General features: G+C 39.5%; 1 long non-coding RNA gene across 1 annotated transcript in view; it reads right to left on the minus strand.

Moving 5' to 3' along the window:
- Positions 1–17,698, minus strand: part of LOC138176652 (uncharacterized) — a 57,020-nt gene extending 39,322 nt beyond the window's left edge. The window contains exon 1 of the long non-coding RNA XR_011172355.1: positions 17,571–17,698. This is a non-coding gene — a long non-coding RNA (uncharacterized lncRNA). The remainder of the gene's footprint in view (positions 1–17,570) is intronic.
- Positions 17,699–20,296: the final 2,598 nt, after the last annotated feature.

Raw genomic sequence — 20,296 nt, forward strand, 5'->3', positions numbered from 1 at the left:
CTTCTCCATATGGAAGAATAAAGAAAATAAAACTTATACAATCTAACTCACAGTGTTGTAAGGAAAGCCCTTTGTAAACCTTAAGGAGGCATGACACAAATGTGATTATAAAAAATAAAGAGAGATTAAATCTCTGAGGAGTAATTTAATGAACCTGATGCCTGTGATGGCACCAAGTCAACTGGAAGAGGTCTTCTCATTATTTACAAAAGAAATAAAAGAAAGTTGGCTTTGGCATGAAGACTTTAGATGAACTGTAAGGAAAAAACTATAAAGTTTATTCCAATTGGAAGTGTGTGTGTGTGTACGTGCACATGTGTGTATGTGTGTGTGTGTGTGTGTGTGTGTGTGTGTATGCTTCCCACCACAGCAAAAGAATTAAACACTTGACTGGAATTCCAGGCAAATAATACCATGTCAGGGCCTAAGAGATCAAACCACATAGGAAACCATCCAAGGGTTCTCACTGACAATTTGGTTCTATTCTATTCTATATCTAGGGTTCTATTTTCCCTAGAAGTTTTCTTCATTGCTTGGTGCTATGTTCTGTTGAGGGGTGATTCTCTGACCTTCCCCATCATGTGATGGGGCCACCTGAAAGCCTCACTGTGCAACCTGCTAGGGGAGGCTGAGACTGGCTGATCTTTTGAGCTTGGGAGTTCTGAGCTGCAGTGGGCTATGCAGATGGCTGTCTGCACTAGCTTCAGCATCATTATGGTGAAGGAATGTAGGCTACCTAGTAAGGAGAGAGAAACTGGCTCAGGCAGAAAACAAGAACAGGGCAGAGCTCTTTAGGAAGCCCAGGATAATTTCCTAATACTTCCAACTTGGGCAAGATAGGAAGACAGTCTTTAGAGCAAACAAATAAAAGTAAAGAAGATGGCAGTAGATAAGTAGTTAAAGGATATTAACTAGCAGTTCTCAAAAGATTTACAAACTATTAACAACCATATGAAAGAATGCTATAAATTACTAATAATAAGAATTGAAAATTAAGACAACCCTGTTGTCTCAATTCACAACCATTAAATTGACAACTATCAAAAGACAGAAATTTACAATGTTAGGCTACAGAAAGACAGGCACACCCATACACTGTTAGAGCTGTGAACTGGTCCAACCATCCTGGAAAATAATTTGGAATTATACTTAAAAATAACTACCATGGGGGCAGCCAGGTAGCGCAGTGAGTAAGAGCACCGGCCCCAGAGTCAGGATGACCTGGGATCGAATCTGGGCTCAGATACTTAGCACCCACCCAGAAACACCTGGCCGTGTAAACTTGAGCAAGTTACTTAACCCCAATTGCTTAAAAAAAACAACAACAAACTACCATGTCTATATTCCTTGACACAGAGGTCCCATTGTTAGGTCTTTATCCCTGGGAGGTCAAAGACAGAAAGAAAGGTCCCATATACATTAGTATAGTCATAGCACTGCTTTTTCGTGGTAGCAAAGCAGTGCGCACTAAGTAAATTAACTGGAGAATGACTAAATATGGTAACTATATATAATGGGATGTAAGAACAATGCATATGAAGCATTCAAGAGAGCATGGGAAAGACTTATGCAAAGAAATAAAAAATTAAGCGAGCCAACTGGGAAACAATGCACATAATAGTCATAGAAATGTAAATAAAACCAAAAAAAAAATGAAAACACTGGATAAAGGGTGAGAAAAACCATCTTCCTTCCTTTGTTGCAGAGGTAGAAAACTATGGCTATGGAACATTACATATAGAGTTAGACCAACTAATGTATTGGTTAGTTTTAGAAAACTGCTTTTTCTCTCTCCTCCTCCGTCTCTCTTTCTGTCTCTGTCTGTCTGTCTTTTTCTCCCTTTCTCCTTCTTACACAGGAGAGCTTACTGGGTAGGGTTTGGAGGAAGGGATGTATTCAGGAATTAAGGTGATTTTTAAAACAAAAGATATCAATAGCTTTTTAATTAAGACACTTTAGTAAAAAATGTTTTTATAGACTGATAAAAATGTGGCAACAACTTGATGTTAGGAAACACTGATTTAGAAAACAAGAAATCAGTCCAACTGTGTTTTATCTTTACTGTCATTGTAGTCTGGCTGAAGGAAGGTAAATGTGTTAGACAAAATTCCTTCTCAAGATCCCTTTCTTTTTTTTTTTTTTAAAGCAATTGGGGTTAAGTAACTTGCTCAAGGTTACACGGCCAGTTATTTTGTGTGGGTGCTAAGTATCTGAAGCCAGAACCGACCCCATGTCTCCCGACTCCCGGGCCAGCGCTCTTTCAAGATCCCTTTCAAATCCAGGATGCCATGATTGGGAGTGACAGATATCAAAGCATAAGTTGCCACATCTTTAATATATAAAGGAACCAGTAGAATGAGAGCTAATCATGTTTGTTACCAGTCTCTTTAGATGCTCAGGCAAATTCATTAGCTTAGAATGACTCAGTAACTATCAACAGTGTGATAAGATAGTAGAAAAAGGTGATGCAATCAGTCCTTAGATTGCATTGGGAGGCATAATGCCCTGAATGTGGGAGGTGTTTTTCTTCACCCTGGGAATATCATATTTAATTTGGGACACCACATTTTAGGAAGGAGGGAGATATGTTGGAAGAGGAAAGTGGGCCTTGGGAATTCTAAAAATGATGATATTAAGGATAATTAGAATAGCTGACCCATATTGCCATTCAAAAGTTTGCAAAGTACTGTACAGACATTATCTTGGTGGGACCCTCATAATAGCTCTGTGAGGCAGGTACTACAAGTATCAACCCCATTTTACAGATTAAGGAACTGAGGCTGAAAGTGACTTGCCCGTGTTTACACAGCTAGTATTACAGGCAGGATTTGAACATAGATCCTTTGTTTTGTACAAATTGATTAGAGGCTCTGGGAATATAATGTGGGGGAAAGAAGACTTGGGGACAATAGGGTAATTCACTTCAAATATCTGAAAGGCTGCTGTGTGGAAGAAGGACTGTATTTGTTGGGCTTGGCCCCAGAGGGCAGAACAAGGATCAAAGGTTTTGAGTTGCAGGGAGGCACATTTTGTCTTGAAATAAGGAAAAAAAAACCTTCCTAACAATTAGAGATATCCAAAAGTAGAATGTGCTCCTTCTGGAGGTCATGGGTCGTTCTTCCATCAAAAGCAGGATGGTCACTTGCTGGGTTGTTGGAAAGGGGATACTTAGCTAGGTACAAGTTGCACTAGATGGCCTTTAATGACCCTCTTAGTCCTAAGGGTCTATGATCTGTGACTTGAAACCTTTCTCCATGGGGTCCACAAGAGATCAAACTGTAACAGGAAGGGAGCAGCCATGCTAAGGTAAGTACAGGTTGTTCCATTAAGAGATGATGGAATACTCAAGCAAAAAATGAAACTCCGTAATATCTTTTTGGGTGTTTTCATGTATAAAGGATTTTGAAGCTTCAAGCACTTTAATAATCAATCAAGAAACAAGCATTTATTAAGCAACTGTTGTCATTTGTAATTTGTTTTCCAAAAGGACCAATGACATCATGGGTGATGTCTTGGCTCATGGGTAGATTGGATCTAAGTGAGGCAGAGCTGAACAAAGTCATCAGCCCCCTGTCTTCCTGAGTCATTAAAGTCCAGGGGCAAGACAAAAGTCAGGATGACTGATGATGGCCCGGGATCTGGTGGGTGACCTTGGTGTCTCCCATGTCTGACCAAGCTCTAAGAGCTCCACAGTGCCTGCTTCAGCCACCTTCACAGCCCTTTGAACAAATTGTTGTTATCCACCCATTCTGCTGGGGAAGTCTTCACATACTTGGGGTAGACACCTCTCTAACCCACTGATGAGTTTGTGGCCTATCAGTTACACTCAACCTGGTTTAGCCAGGTTTAGCGTCTATCAAGACTGGGGTGTGGTCACTGTGCATCCTACAGCTTCTTGGACCCACAGCAGAGAGTTGAGTGAAAGGTGGACACCAAAGGTAGATGAGCAGCCCTAAAAGGCCTTGGTAAGCCCTCACACCAGAGGTGCTAGTCCTGCCTGAACACCCCATGTGACTCATTAAGGAGCTATTAGGTGCTGAGGATACAAAACCAAAAATGAAAGTCTCTGCCTCCAAGGAACTTATATTTTATTGGGGGGAGGGAGGAGAAGGAATAACATGTACATGCAGACAAAGAATAAACAAAATATACTCAATGATAAATATGAGCCTTTTGATATGTAGCAGCACTTCACACTCTAATAAGACCTTGAATAAGACTAGGTCCTAGGGACCTAGTACTATCCCTGCTGCTAGCTGTCTATATATGTGTGTGCATGCTTGTGTGTGCATGTGTGTGTGTATACACAATATATATGTTTGAACCAGATTTGTATTGCATTGATGTAAGGAATTCCTAGTGAGGAAATTCTCTCTACCAATGAAAATCGGCACATGCACTAAAAACTACAATCTTTAGAGTACAAAGAGGTTAAATGATTTGCCCAGGGTCATACTGCCAATGGTGAAATTTGGACCCAGATCTTCCTGAGTCCAATAGGAAAGGAATCTTTGTGTCCTCTCTTCTGTGGTTCTATTAAAGTCCTTGTTAACTTAGCCCTTCAAGCCTTGGAACAAGGAGGGCTTAAAAAGTGATGTTATCTTTAATCTAAGATAACATTAGAGAAATTATTTGAGGTTCACTCAAACCATATCTACCATCTAATAAAAATTCTGATAGCTGTTATCTACTGACCTCCAGAGAGCTTTCTTTTTTTCCCCAATGAGTTCAATGTCTGGCTCCTATTTCTATTCTATCCAACTCCTACTCTCAAACAAGTGAACTTCAGCTTAAATACTGATATTCACTCAAACACCTTAACCTCACAGTTAGTTTCCTCAATCCATTCAATTCACATGACCTACTCCTCTGCCCCACCTTAGCTACATACAAAGATAATCACATCTTTGATCTTACCATCACCCACATATGCTCCACTTCCATGTTCATGAACTCTGATATTCCCTTATCTGATTACAATATATTATCATTCCACCTCTCTCTGCCCTATAACCCCAAACCCTGTTCTTCCACCATGACTTCCAGCCCTTGAAACCCTTGGTTCTTGCCTGAACCAACACCCCCAGACTAGTTCCATTATCTTTTCCATTTATTTTCAATGTCTCCCTGTTTGTTAGCTGATTCTCTATTGCCTACAAACATGCCCGTGTCTCTTCTACAACAAAACCTCTTCACTTGCTCCATCCATCCCTTCTAGCTTTTGTCCCATATCATTTCCTCCATTTCCTTGAGAAGGTTGTCTACCATTGGTACCTTCAATTCCATTTATCTTGCTGCTTCTTAACTCTCTAGAACCTGGTTTCAATCTCATTTTTCTGTCTACTACTTTATCCAAAGTTACTAACAATCTCTGAGTGTCCCATGAAGTTATAGTATTTCACTTGGTGATTATCAGTTCCCATGGATTTAGTTATCATCTCTGTGCTGGAGTCTCAAATCTACTTATCTAGCTTTAACCTCTCTGCCAGCCTCTACTCTTAACATTCTCATCTACCTACTAGACATCTAGAATGGATGTCTTGTAGATATCTAAGTCTCAACATGCTTAAAGATGAACCCACAATCTTTCCCCAAAAAACCCTTCCCTCCTTCTAAACTTCCCTACTACTGTAGTAGCAATGCTATTCCCAACATGCCACGTGGAATTTTCATTGTGTGTCTTGAAGGGAGGCAGAATAGACATCATTAACCTCTTCTCCATGAGACACTAATTCCAGCCAAGAAAAGAAGTAGGAGGTTGGAGCCAGAAGCTTAGTCACTCTCCTCTCCTCAGAGAGAGGGGCTACTGGGCTAGAAATATTTTGAGTTTCCTTCAATGTTTTTAGTCTAGGGGATGTGGTTTTCAGGTTGAAGCTAAAGTTTTGATCAGGAAAAAAGGACCCAAATTTTATATCCAAGACTTGATTCTCCACCTAAATCCAACTCTACAATGAACACACATAGTAGGTAGCAAAAAAAAAACCCATTTATCTAAGTGGATAGCAAAACAGAAATTAGAAAAGGCATACATACATAAGAGAATATACACCAGACAGTAACAGAGTAAAGAAACTCTCACATTGCAGGGAAGATAACAGCTCAACCAAGAGAGTCCTAGATCTCACCAAAGTCAAAATTTCCTGAAGTCTCTCATGTAGCAAGCTGGGGGCAGGGAAACCAGTGGGCTTTGGGACTTAGATCACACTGGCAAGTGTAATTACACCAAAATTACACCAAAATCCTTCCAGTTACTCAAGGGTCATTCTCAAGTCCTCATTCTTTCTCATTCACCTCTCACCCCCACCATATCCCCAACATATGTTACTAAGACCTGTCAATCTTACCTTTGTAACATCTCTCACATACACCCCTTTCTCGCCTCTGACCTTGCCACCACCTTGGTGCAGGTCCTTATTACCTCACACTTGAACTATCACAATAGCTTGCTAGTTGGTTTCTCTGTCACAAGTCTCTCCCCACTCCACTCATCTGTCAACATCATCTTCCTAGAGCACAGGTCTAATCCTATCACTCCCTTGTTCAATAACTGCCACTGGCTCTGTATCATTTCCAGGATAAAGTGTAAAATTCTCTGGTGTTCAAATCCCTTCCCAACCTGACCCCTTCCTGACTTTCTAATACTCTTAAATCTTATTATATTCCTCTATATACTCTCCAATTCAGTGATACTGGGACAATTCCATTTTTCACCTTTAATTTCAATCTGGCTAAAGATTCTAGAAAAAGATTAGGGTTGGGGTAGCTAGGTGATGCATCTAGAGTCAGCAGGGCCTGAGTTCAAATCCAGCCTCAGACACTTGACACACTTACTAGTTGTGTGACCTTGGGCAAGTCACTTAACCCCAATTGCCTTGCCTTTCCCCCTCCAAAAAAGATTAAAAAAAAAAAGAAAGCAAAGGAAGCATAACTTTCAAAGAGAATCATAAATCTACTCCAACATGCAAAGCAGTCTATGAGTAAGCCAAAGAACTGGAATTCTCTAGAATATTTTTTGAAGTTTAAGTCATTTAAAAAAATCATTTTAGGCAACGGAGTTAAGATGGTGGAGTAGAAACAGGACCTCAGCACAGCTCCGGATCCCACCACCTCCAATTCATGTAAAAGGGGACTCTAAACAAACTTTGGAGCTACAGAACCCACAAAATGACACAGAGAAGCTAATCTCCCACTGAGGACAGCCCAGCAGGCCTTCAGGAATTGGCCAGCCCAGTAATACAGGAGCCGACCCCAGCCCCAAGCAAAGGTTTTAGCCCCAGGGCGGGCCTGACCAACCACCAACTGGAGGGACTCCAGATTACCAGCAGCTGTGGTGATCCAGAATTATCAACACATAGATGCTAAGGACAAAGTGAGAGGTCAGTGCAGTGTGGACTTTAGGACCCAGTGGTTGGGAGTGTGCTGGCTTTTGGGCCATGATCAAAGAAAGAACCTAGAAATCATCCTCCAAGAAATTCTCAAGGAAAAATGCCCTGATGTTTTAGAACCAGAGGGCAAAATAGAGGTTGAAAGAATCCACCGATCACCTACTGAAAAAGATCCCAAAAAGAAAACTCCTAGGAATATTATACTCAGGTTCTAAAATTCCCAGATCAAGGAGAGAATATTACAAGCAGCCAGGAAGAAACAATTTGAATATTGTAGAAACACGATCAGGATAACTCAGGATCTGGCAGCTTCTACACTGAGGGATCGAAGGCCTTGGAATATGATATTCCAGAGGTCAAAGGAGCTGGGATTAAAACGAAGAATCACCTACCCAGCAAAACTGAGTAATATGTTTCAGGGGAAAATTGGTCATTTAGTGGAATAGAGGACTTTCAAGCATTCTTGATGAAAAAACCAGAGTTGAATAGAAAATTTGACATTCAGATACAAGAAGCAAGAGAAGCATGAGAAGGTAAACAGGGAAAAGAAATCATAAGGAACTTATCAAAGTTGAACTATTAACATTCCTACATGGAAAAATGATAATTGTAACTGATGAAACTTTTCTCAGAATGAAAATAGTTGAAGGGAATAGAAATACACACACACACACACACACACACACACATATATATGTCTATATTGGAGGGTATATATGGGCATATGAATACATATGTGAATGTGTGTATATATGTTTACAGGTACACATAGATAGAGGGGCACAGGACCAATTTAATAGGAAAGGATAATATTTAAAAGGTGAAATCAAGAGGTGAGAGAGGAATATAATGAGAGGAGATGGGGAGAGACAGAATGGGGTAAACTGTCTCATATAGAAAAGGCAAGGGAAAATGGTTACAATGGAGGGGAAAAATAGGAAGGCAAAAGGGAATGGGTCAACCTTATTCTCATTGAATTTGGCTAAGGGAGGGAATGACATACACACTAAATAGGGTATCTCACCCTATAACAGAGTAGGGGGGAAGGGAATGAGAGGGGGGGATGGTGGAAAGGAGGACAGGCTGGGGGGGGGAAGTTGGAACCACCCACTTTTGAAAAGGGACAAGAGAATAGAATAAGTGGGAGTCGGGATAGGAGGGAGGGAAATATAGTCAGTCTTTTACAATATATCTACTATGTTATTGTTTTGCATTAGCTACACATGTACAACCTATACTGAATTGCTTATCTTCCCAGTAAGGGTGGGTGACAAGGGAGGAAGGGAATGAATCTGGAATTCAAAGTTTTAAAATCAAATGTTTAAAAATATATACTATCATTAATAAAAAAAAATCCTTTTACCCCCATGATAAAGTTAATTCATACCATGACAATATAGTAATGGAGTTTCTAGAACTCCAGTTAGGCAATACATAAGGAACTCTATCTTTTCCAACTTCTCTTTAAAAATAAAATAGAGTTTTTCCAGCAATAGAAACTAACAAAAGAAGAAAACAAAAAAGTAAAATGAGCAAATATTCTCTAAAATTAACTTTAAAAGCAAAGAAATAAGCAAAGCACACACACACACACACACACACACACCCTGTTATATAATCATATATATATAACTATATCATAGCAAACACAAAAATGCTAGAAGAAAAATGTACTGTAACAATTCCAGCAAAAGCATCAAAGCTAGAATTATATTGAAACAACAAAACAGATAATTAATGTAGAAATTAACTAAAATGATCACAAAATGAAATTTAAAAAGGAACTAAGAATCTTGAGGACAAGATGATGATAAGGTTTAGAAATAACTATGGAGAATATGTAGAAAACAATAGACTCAGTGAAATGCACAATACATCTAAGAGGCCCACAAAATAGCAGAAAGTAGAAGCAGAAAAGTTAACTCAGAAAATTCCTCAATTTGGAAAGAAAAAACAAAAACAAAAACAAAACAGATAGACAGCTTAACGTTTCAGCATACTTTTGTTAAATGCCTACTTTGTGCTTGGCAGTAAGAATACAAAGAAAAAGTGAAACCATCTCTACCCTTGAGGATCTTACATTGTACTGGGACTATAGAACATGTACCTAATAAGGAAATACAAAATATATACCAAAAATATGGAGTGATTTTGGGAGGAAGCTAGTGCTACAACCAGGGCAATCAGGAAAGTCTTCTTGTAGAAGGTGCCATTTGAACTGAATCTTTAAAGAAGCTAATGTTTCAAGAGGTACAGGGGAAGGGGGGGAACCCTACATATAGGGACAGTCTTTGCAAAAGTACACACATAGAATACCACTTCTAGGGCTGTATCCCAAAGAGATCATAGAAGTGGGAAAAGGACCCATATGTACAAAAATATTTATAGCAGCTCTCTTTGTGGTGGCAAAGAATTGGAAATCAAGGGGATGTCCATCAATTGGGGAACAGCTAAGCAAGTTGTGGCATATGAATGTAATGGTATACTTTTGTGCTGTAAGAAGTGAGGAGCAGATGCACTTCATAATAACTTGGAGAGACATATATAAATTGATGCTGAGTGAGGAGAGCAGAACCAGGAGAACTTTGTAAACAATTACAGACACAATGTATGTGTGATGACTAACTTTGATAGACTGAGCTCCTCTCAGCAATACAAGGCTATATAAGACAACTCCAAAAGACTCATGATGGAGAGGGCTATCCACATCCAGAGAAAGAACTAGAGTCTGAACGCAGATTGAAGCCAACTACTTGCTCTCTCTCTTTTGTGTTTTGTTTTGTCCCTTCTTTCTCATTGTTCTCCTCATTAGTTATAATCCTTCTTTACAACCTGACTAATGTTTAATGTGAAGGCATTTGTAGAACCTATATTTGATTACATGCTGCCATGGGGGGAGAGGGCATTAGAGGGAGGAGGAGAAAATTGGAAACTGAAGGGATTGTGGAACTGAATGTTGTAAACCAAAAGTAAATAAATATATATATAATATATATATATATATATATATTTTTTTTTTTTTTTTTAAGTACAGGCATAGGAGATAGAATACCAGATACAGGCAGAGGTGTGCTGGTAAATGTTTAACAATCAGCTCCCTGGAGGAGAGGGAAATCTATACACACACTGTTAAATTTAATCTGAATTATTAACATTTGCTGTTTTCTGAGGTGTAAATGTTCTTACTGAAAATTTAACAATAGGCCCTCTGGAGCTAGTATGAGCTGGCTTCAGCACACCCTTGTTAGGGAACAATTAAGCAGCAATTTGACTTGAGGGACAAGCAAGGGAGAATAATATGTGATAAGCTTGAGTTAGATTGGAAGGACTTTAAATGCCAAACAGAAGAGTTTGCATTTTATTCTAGAGACAACAGGTAAGCTCCAATGTTTTGTGATCAATGGAATGACATTCAGAATTTAAGTATTATTAGAAATGTCAGTTTGATTGCTGTGTTTAGAATTCATTGAAGCTCTTCTTCAGCTAGATGCAGGAAGTGTCTGTAGTAGCTTAGACAAGGGATGATGAAGACCTGAATAGGGGTGACTATAGTGAAAAGAGAGAAAAGAATCGATGTGGAAGAGGTAGAATAAATAAGGCTTGTCAATTTATTAGATATATAGGGTGAGTTTGAGTGAAGAGTCCAAGGTTGATGCCAACATTGTGAACATAAATCTGAAGGGCATTTCACAGAAGAACATTTTAAAAACATTAACTTTCTCCTAAAATATGAAGAAAGTAATTTGCCCATTATATTTCCATGACTTTTCCCTGGCTATTCTCCCTACCCTCCTTCCCCATCTCCACCTCTTAGAATTTCCACTTTCCTTTAAGACTTAGCTTCAGGGCATCTAGGTGGTGCAGTGAATAGAGCACCAGCCCTGAAGTCAGGAGGACCTGAGTTCAAATCCAGCCTCAGAAACTTAACACAAAAAACTAGTCATGTGACCTTGGGCAAGTCACTTAACCCCAATTGCCCCCCAAAAAGCAAAAAAAAAAAACCCAAAAAGACTTAGCCACCTTTCTGGAGGAGGCCTTGCCCAGTTCCTTTATCTTCTAAACCCTTCCTTTCTAAATATCACCTTCCATCTACTCTGAATCTTATGTATACCTACTTATTCATGCTAGACTGTAAGTTCCTTGAGGGCAGAGGCTTCTCTTTGCCTTTCTTCATATCTTCACTATTGAGAACCATCCCCTGGTTCACAGTAAGTGCTCAATAAATGCTAGTTGATTAATTAATTCAATTATAGAAGAAAGTTTCCCTGAAATATTGAAATCAAATTCACAGATTGCCAACAAGTATGAACTCCATGTTCTAATCAACCATACACATCATTGTCATGCTTCAAGACTTCAATTTTCTCAGCAATACTTAATTAAGCAAATTTAATTAGAGAAATTATTTTATAAGCAGCCAAGAAGAAGAGAATTCCATATTTACAAAAACATACGAAATATACCATTCCTAACTACCTAAAGTATTTCTACAAAAATGGAAAATGATAGAACCTGGAATGTGGCATGCCAAAAATTAATGAACATAGGATTTGATCCCCAAACCTGCTTTCCAGTGGTTTGCTAAGTATTCTTTTTTTTTGGAGGGGGGGAAGGCAGGGCAATTGGGGTCAAATGACTTGCCCAAGGTCACATAGTAAGTGCTAAGTGTCTGAGGTCAGATTTGAACTCAGGTCCTCCTGACTCCAGGGGGTGTTCTATTCACTGTGCCACCTAGCTGCCCCCTAAGTATTATTTTCAAAAAGAAAATATGTGACAAAATGTGTGATGAAAATCAATGCGATAGTGAAAATTTATGAAGAATAGTTTTGATTTAATGAGTGACCAAAAGCAGAGAACTCTTAAGGTCATCAAGATCAACATTTCAGCCAATAGATTCAATTGTAAATGATGACCACTTTGACAAAACTTAGTATGACAAAATAGTATGAGGTAAGGGAGCTTTGATTTAATCTGAGGGGGTGTGTGTGTCTGTGTGTGCACGTGCACTCGTGGTTGTGGGTGTTTGAGAGACATAGGGGATTAATATTAGTGAAATAAGGAAAAGCATATTCCCTTTTCACAAAGCTAATCAATCAATTAGCATCTGCTTTGTTTCAGTTTCTGTGCTAAGCACTGACAATATGAAACCAAAAATGACTCATACTGAGTGAGGAGAGCAGAACCAGGAGAACTTTGTACACAGACACATCATATTTGTGATGACTAACTCGGATATACTGGTCTCCTCTCTGCAATGCAATGTTATAAGACAACTAACTCCAAAGGACTCAGGATGGAATGAGATATCCACACGCAGAGAAAGAACTCCAGAGTCTGAATGCAGATTGAAGCAAGCTACTTGCTCTCTCTTTTGTGTCTTGTTTTGTCCCTTCTTTCTCATTGTTCACTCCATTGGTTATAATCCTTCTTTACAACTTGACTAATGTTTAATGTGAAGGTATTGTAGAACCTATATGGGATTGCATGCCGCCATGGAGGGGGAGAGGGAGAGAAGATTTGGGGCTCAAAAACTTGCGGAACTGAAGGTTGTAAACTAAAAGTAAACAAACAAATAAATGACTCAGTCCCTGACCTCAAGAAGCTTCTTCCTATCAAAGGAAACAATATCTTGTTAAAATAACTTTCCAAAGGATAATAGAAGTCAAATTTAACAATAATGTCTATGAAGACATTTCTTAAAAAGAAACGCTCAAATTATAAATAACATTGTTTATACCCTCTAATCAGAGAAATGCAAATAAAAACCAATTCATTTGGCAAAGATAATTTGAAATAATTCAGTGCCGGCAGGGCTGTGGGAAAACCCACACACTATTATATTACAAGTGGAATTATGAGTTGAAAACAAACATGAGTATGAAAGCAATGTGACAATGTACAATAGCTACAGAATTGTTCATACCTTTTAAAGGGAACTTTATCTTCCTCACTAACAACTAGTCCTCCAAACTTCTCTAAAAATGTTAAGGTCTTCTTTCCCCATCTTCCCAGTAACTCTGGTTTGTAACTATGGAATCTCTCATCAATCCTCCACAACCAACACTATTTCCTAAAGAGAAATGTGGACTGTGGTAAGCCTCTTAATTGATCTCCATTTCTTCCAACCTCTTCCTCCTCCACACAACTGCCAACATTATTTTCTAAAGATAAATGTGGACTACAGTAATAGCCTCCTAATTAAACTCTATTTTTTCTCTCCTCTCTCCAATCTATCCCATTTATCCCATGCCAACATTATCTTCTAAAGGCAGATATCATTTCCCTTGTTCAAAAACTGTCAGTGATTCCTTGTTACCTCTAGGACACAAACTGATGTTTAACGTCTTTTGCCATCTGTCTTTAAAGTCCTTTCTAGTCTCATTTCACATTACTCCCTTTCATGTAATCTACATTCTAGCCAAGCTGTTTTCTGAGTTTGATATTCCCACCTCCATTTACTCATGTGAGTGTGCCTGGAATATACCTTTCCTTGCCTCTGTCCCTTAGAATGCTTATCTTTCCTCAAAGCTCAGTTAGCTATAATACTGTCTGCTCCTCATTGGAAGTATGGGCTCTATCATGCTCTTTTAGTTCAAAGTCAAAGGCTTTTCAAAAAATTTTTTTAGAAAAAACTTCTCCCAGATTTAGACCAACAACAGCCTTCCTTAGGAATGGAGGAAAAAAACTCTAGAGTTTGTTCTTATTGCTCCATAATTTTGGCCATGAGCTCTCTCATCTTCAACAGAAGATTTTCAGTCCCACGTGTCAAGCTCTTTGGAATAAAAAATAGAAAACCCCCTAGTTAAGTAAGTAGTGCCCTTACTCCCAAGTCTAACTTCTTAAAAATCTAAACTTTCTATTCAATAGGCTTGACCTAACTCCAGTTTAGGGCAGCTAGGTGGAACAGTGAATAGAGTACCAGTGCAAGAACTCATCGTGCTGAGTTCAAATCTAGCCTCAGACAATTATGAGTTGTGTGACCCTGGGCAAGTCACTTAACCCTGTTTGCCTCAGTTGCTCATCTGTAAAATGAGCTGGAGAAGGCAAATGACAAACTGCTCTAGCATCTTTGCCAAGAAAACCCCAAATGGGGTCCTGAAAGTTGGACACAACTGAAACAACTAAACAACTAAAACAAAAAACTCTCACCTAGAGCAAACATTACATACACTTCCTGATGTTAATCTCTGAAAGCTAAACTATACCTGCTCTTCTTGCATATGATGTCCATTCATCTAAAAATTGCCAAAACCTGGAGTTCTAGGGTTTTCTAGTTTCTCAGCTCCAACCCCTTTCTGTTTTCTCTCATAGATGAAGAAGATGGAAAAAGGTGCAGAGATAAAGTGAAAACAATGGATCAAGGTCTCCTTTGAGGCCAAGAGAGATTAAGTGACTCACCAAAAGTCACATAAACATGAAGTGGTGTAAGGTTCAAATCCCACCTTTATTTACTACCTACGTGTAGTAAATTTATTTTAACCTACGTGTGCCTCAGTTTCCTCTATAAAATTGGGGGGCTGCACTAGATGGTTCTGAGGTCCTTTCCAGCTTTATATCTAGGGTATTATGATCTATGATCCCTGCCCTTCTCCCCACAGGCCCTTATTGTTTAATCTGCATCAAATACTAAAATGTTAAGAGATGCTTGTAGGGGATTCTTGACAGCAGCCTTTTTGCAAATAATACTGACCTCCTTTTAGCCTACAAGTAACTAAAATAGAAGGCAGGAAATAATGAATTCCCTATTTAGGTCAGCAAATTCTAACGTTCTTGGACAAAAGCCATTCAAGACTTACACGGTAATGAGCAGGTACACTGTGATCTTCAATAAGTTACAAAACACATTTTAAAAAGTTTCCACATGTAAAATTATGTAACTTTTCAGAGAATACATTGCTCTGCTGATCTGGCTGCAATAAAAATCATCTTAGCTCTGGTTTTGAAAGCAGTACAAAAAAAATCTAAAAGTTAAATATATACCTGTATCCAAGGTTGTTCTGGAGCCAGATCTAACCAGCTCCCACTAGTTCGTGAGAGTCAATTGTTAAATTTTTAGTGTGAGCATTTCTACCTTACAAATCAGAACTTGATTTATTGTTTTGTTGACCACATAGACAAAAGAAAGTAATGGAGAAATGTTAATAAAGCAGACTAAATTTAAAAGTGTATTGTGCATACTTTTTTTTCCTCTGGAGAGCCAGTCGTTAAACATTTACCAGCACACTATTGCCTGTGTCCAACAATAAGTAATGACAGGACAAATCAGTAATTGTTAGAACAAATAGTATGGATGTATACTAGAGAAAGAGATCACTTCCAACTAGGGAATTGAAAGAAAACTCTATCAAGCTCATAGTATTTGAGTTGAGTTTTCAAGACAGGTGCAACTGGGTTAGTTGCAGAACAGGGACATCCCAAGTAGGGGGAATGGCATCAGGGTTGGAGGCAGAAAAGTTCCTGTGTTTTCAAAAGAATTGTGAATAAGCAAGCTCAATTTAATCAAATGTTTCCTAGCAGGGAATAATGATAGGTAATTTTGGAAAATAAAGGATGAGCCTAAATTTTACAGTACAGTCTGGCAAGTAGGCAGTAGGACACCCTTGAAAGGAGTTTAAGGAGTGGAGTATGTGACATGATCAAAGAGTGCATAAGATTAACCTGGTGAAGTATGGGATGGATTGGAGGTGGACAGACTCAGGAGTTATTATGTAGCCAAGTGATAAAGGTCTGAATGTCAAGGATGCCAATAGGGATGGCTAAGAAGGACATCGAAAGAAGCATTATGGGAAAATTTCTCCCTTCACAATGACTTACTGCTCTCACCAGTTTCTTTGGCTTAGTCAGAAGGATCTTACTTTCCTGCCTCCCCCCCTCCCAGTCCCTCTTCATTGTCCTTTTTTCTGTCATGCATATTTCTAAAGCCTGGGTCACCTTCTGATTATCAAGGGGGCCCTCCTTGCACATAACCTGACCCTTGGGGGGGGGGATTCATTCCAGGGATATTATTATTATCTTCATGTTGAGATTTTGAAAACAAGATTTTGACATTGGTATCCTGGTTCACTGTAGCCACCTTAGAATTATCTATAGTACTAAGGGGAGAGATAAAAGAAAGGGGCCCAAATTTTTTATTTTTTCCTCAATGAACAAAGCACCTATATGAAAAAAATAATAACCTTGTAACAAATATGGATAATCAAGCAAAATAAAATCCCACACTGGCCACGTCAAAAAATGTATGACATCCTACCTAATGAAGGACCCCAATATTGATGATCAAAATTAAAAAATAAAAAACCTTTATTAATGAATTCATCCCACGTACCCACTAAAGACCCTACTAAGGAGCCAAATTACCATACTGAATCCAGTCTCTTCCCTGCCACACCCTCTTTCAAGTGACCCTAAGAGTTAATTCTCTTGAAGCAGAGGCAGGTCATGGACCTGAATGAGTGTTGGATATTAGAAAAACATTGAGAACCTCTGTACAGGCATCGAATCTTGTGTTCAAGGACGGCTCCTGGCAAAATGATTTTTGTCTTCCTATCCTGCCATAACCCTCCCCCTACCCCAAAAAAGGGAGGCAAACAATTATTTATTTGGTTATAGTTTAATATGGCTGGGAATGGAGCCCTACCCCTCATCAAATAATCATGTCTCTACATGTTGATTCCCAATCCTCTCCCAAGAGAATTTAAGCTTCATGGGGTCAAATATGGCTTTTCGTTTTGTATTTTTATAGCAGGCAATAAACAAATTCTTTATTGGATTGGGTTGTATTCAGAACAATGAAAGAATTACAGTTGTATTTACTTGAGTGCAAACCTCTCCCCTTCTCTACCCCACCCAAAAGAAGCAATCAATCGATCAACAAGCATTTATCAAATAACCTGCCGTGTGCCAGACACTGTATGTACAAATGTCTATTTGTATCCAGCAGAGATACAAAACCCAGAGTGAAAGCATCTCTTCCCTCAAGGAGCTCATGTTCTATTTAGGCAGACAACATGAACACACACATAAAAGCGAAGGGCGTCCCAAAAATCTTAGTGTAGTTTTATATCTTTTCTTATCAATGCCCCTTTGGTTTAATCCCTATCAGGCCTTATCATTGATAATTTGGTTTGATCTTTTTTTAATTTTATAGATAAGCAAACTGAAGCCCAAGGAAGTTAGGAGACTTACCCAAGGTCACACAGGGAGTAATTACTTGAGGTATGTGTGCTCCCTCTTCAGCCAGGACTCTTCTTACTATGCTATGCCAAACTGCTCTGATTTGATGTGGTCAGGAGCCATAGAGGTGAAAATGAAATGAGCAGAATTGCCTGGAAGCCAGGTGTGGCCTGGATGATCCTAAAGAACCAGCCTCGTAAATAAGGAGATGAGGCCCTTGTTGGGGCACAGCTGTACAGAAACTCGGGGTTTCATCTAGTTTAGGCCATCAAGATCAGGAGAGCAGCTGATCCCTATTGATTTTCCTCTACACTCTAATGAGCCAGTGAATAGGAAGATTATGGAGCTTGAACTATGAAAGGGAAAAAGCATACCCTTCCCCCTACCCTATCCCCACCACCCTGTTGCCAGTATCATTTCGGGAAAGAAATGTTGTAAGGTAACCCAAATCACATGCCACCTGATTTGGAGCCCACCTTTAAGCCACCATTAAGCCCCTTAATACTTTTTTTTTGTCTTTATCCTAAATTCTGTAATTGCTTGTAATAGCTTAAAGGCATAGTACTGGGTAAGAGTCACCCAAGGCATAGTCCCCTGCTCCCTTATCTTTCCTTAAGTTAGAACTTCCCTAAATCAGTAAGCCTTGAAATAGCAGCATGTGTAAGGATTATAGTGCAAGCCTGTGTAGAGATCATGGGGCAAGTCTATCCCATGCAAGAGACCACCCTGTTTCAGGATGCTGACCAAGCAGGGTCCCCCACACCCTTTACCCAGAACATGACCCTGATCTGTTCCATGACCCCAGCCTGTTTGGGGAATTCCACTGCCCCTATGCCCTACACCCTATACCCTCCACCCTGTTCTAGGAAGGACCCTGGTCATGTCATTGTACCCTTTTGCCATGTTTCCCAAGTTAGCCCTGAGCTATAGATCCAACCAATGGCTGTTGTTGGTTTCTGTACGTCACTGCTTACACTAGCTCCCCTCCCCAATTGTGGTTTTTGCCTTTATAAGCCTTGTCTGTATCCCAACTGGGGGCTGCCTGATTTGAGTGTATACTCCAGGCAGTTGTGCGCTTGATCAATAAATCCACACCTAAATTGATTAAAACCCAGATGTCAGCTTGCTCTTATTCTCTTCACAACAGAAACACCATCTTAAACTTTTGAGAGACATTGCAATATAATAGATACAGGAGTGGATCTGAAGGACCAAAGTTGGAATCCTGCCTCAGACATTTACTATCTTACAACGGTACCTTGGGCAATTTCATTTTCTCTGGGTCTCGTGTTCCTTATCTATAAAATGAAAGAATTAGACTAAAGTGAGCCCTGAAGTCCCTTCCAATTCCAAATCTATGAATGATACTATCAACTCTTAGTTTAGCCAATAGTGAGCAGTTTGACAATTGGCTATTGACTTTGAGCTTAGGGGAATAAATAAGGTAGAGGGTAGGGAATGAAGAAGGGGAAAAACTAAGAAAACATAAGGCTGCTTCACTCCCTGCAAGAATCAAATACACCTGAGAGTTTAGGCCATGGGAAGAAGTGCTCCAAGTAGGATCTATCTATGAAGGACAAGAGAGAAGGAAGGGAAAGAAAAGAAATGTGCACATCTCCATAAACTGGGAAGTGAGACCAGTCATAGTAATACTGAATCTGAAACTGTATTGTTTCCAGGAGTACACTTAGCAGCTATTATTTGTTTTGAGATTTGACTGTAGAATTGTGCTGGTGAGAAAATGAAGAGTCCTCCCTACCCCTTCCTCTCTCACTACTACTCACACACTCTAATCAGTTGCCAAGTTGTTCGTCTCCTTCCACAACAATTGATGTATCTGTCATTTTCCCTCTACCCCAAGACCAACATTACCTGTTACTGGGATATTTCAATAACCTCCTCATTGATCACCCTACCTTAAGTCTGACTCCACTACATTCTGATTTTCTTTTTGCTTTTTTTTTTTTTGGAGGGCAATTGGGGTTAAGTGACTTGCCCAAGGTCACAGGCTAGTTTTTGTGTTAAGTGTCTGAGGCCGGATTTGAACTCAGGTCCTCCTGCTCTATTCACTGCACCACCTAGCTGCCCTACAATCTGATTTTCACATAGCTGCTAAAGAGATTTTCCTTAAGTGTACATCTGACCATGACACTCCCCTACTCAATAAACTCTAGTGGCTCTAGAATCAAATATAAATTCTTGCATTCAGCATTTAAAGCCCTTTACAACCTGGTTCCAACTACCTTATTGTTGAGTCATTTCAGTTGTGTCTGACAGTCCCTGGGTTTTCTTAGCAAAGATCCTGGAGTGGTTTGCCATTTCCTCCTCCACCTCCTTTTACAGATGAGGAAACTGAGGCAAACAGGTTGAAGTGACTTGCTCAGGATCACACAGCTAGTAAATGTTTCAGATTTTAACTCAGGAAGACTCATTTTCCTGATTCAAGGCTGGGTGTTCCATCCATGCCACTGCTCAGCTGCTACCCTTTATCAGCCCTATATGTTACTCTTCTTCACGCACTCTACAGTCTAGGTAAACCGGTCTTCCTCCTGTCTCCAGGTCTTTTTACTGGCTGTACCTCCATCTCTTAGAATCCATTATTTCCTTCAAAACTCAGCTCAAATGCTTCCTTCTACATGAAGTCTTTCCTGATCCCCCCAGTTGCTAGTGCCCTCCCTCCCAAAATCATCCTTTACTTATATCACACATATTTACATATGAACATGCTGTCTTCTCCC

The sequence above is a fragment of the Petaurus breviceps genome, unplaced genomic scaffold (genome assembly GCF_028583685.1).
Source record: "Petaurus breviceps papuanus isolate PSGF00001 unplaced genomic scaffold, PetGlider_PUasm1.0 90062, whole genome shotgun sequence".
Classification (NCBI taxonomy): domain Eukaryota; kingdom Metazoa; phylum Chordata; class Mammalia; order Diprotodontia; family Petauridae; genus Petaurus; species Petaurus breviceps.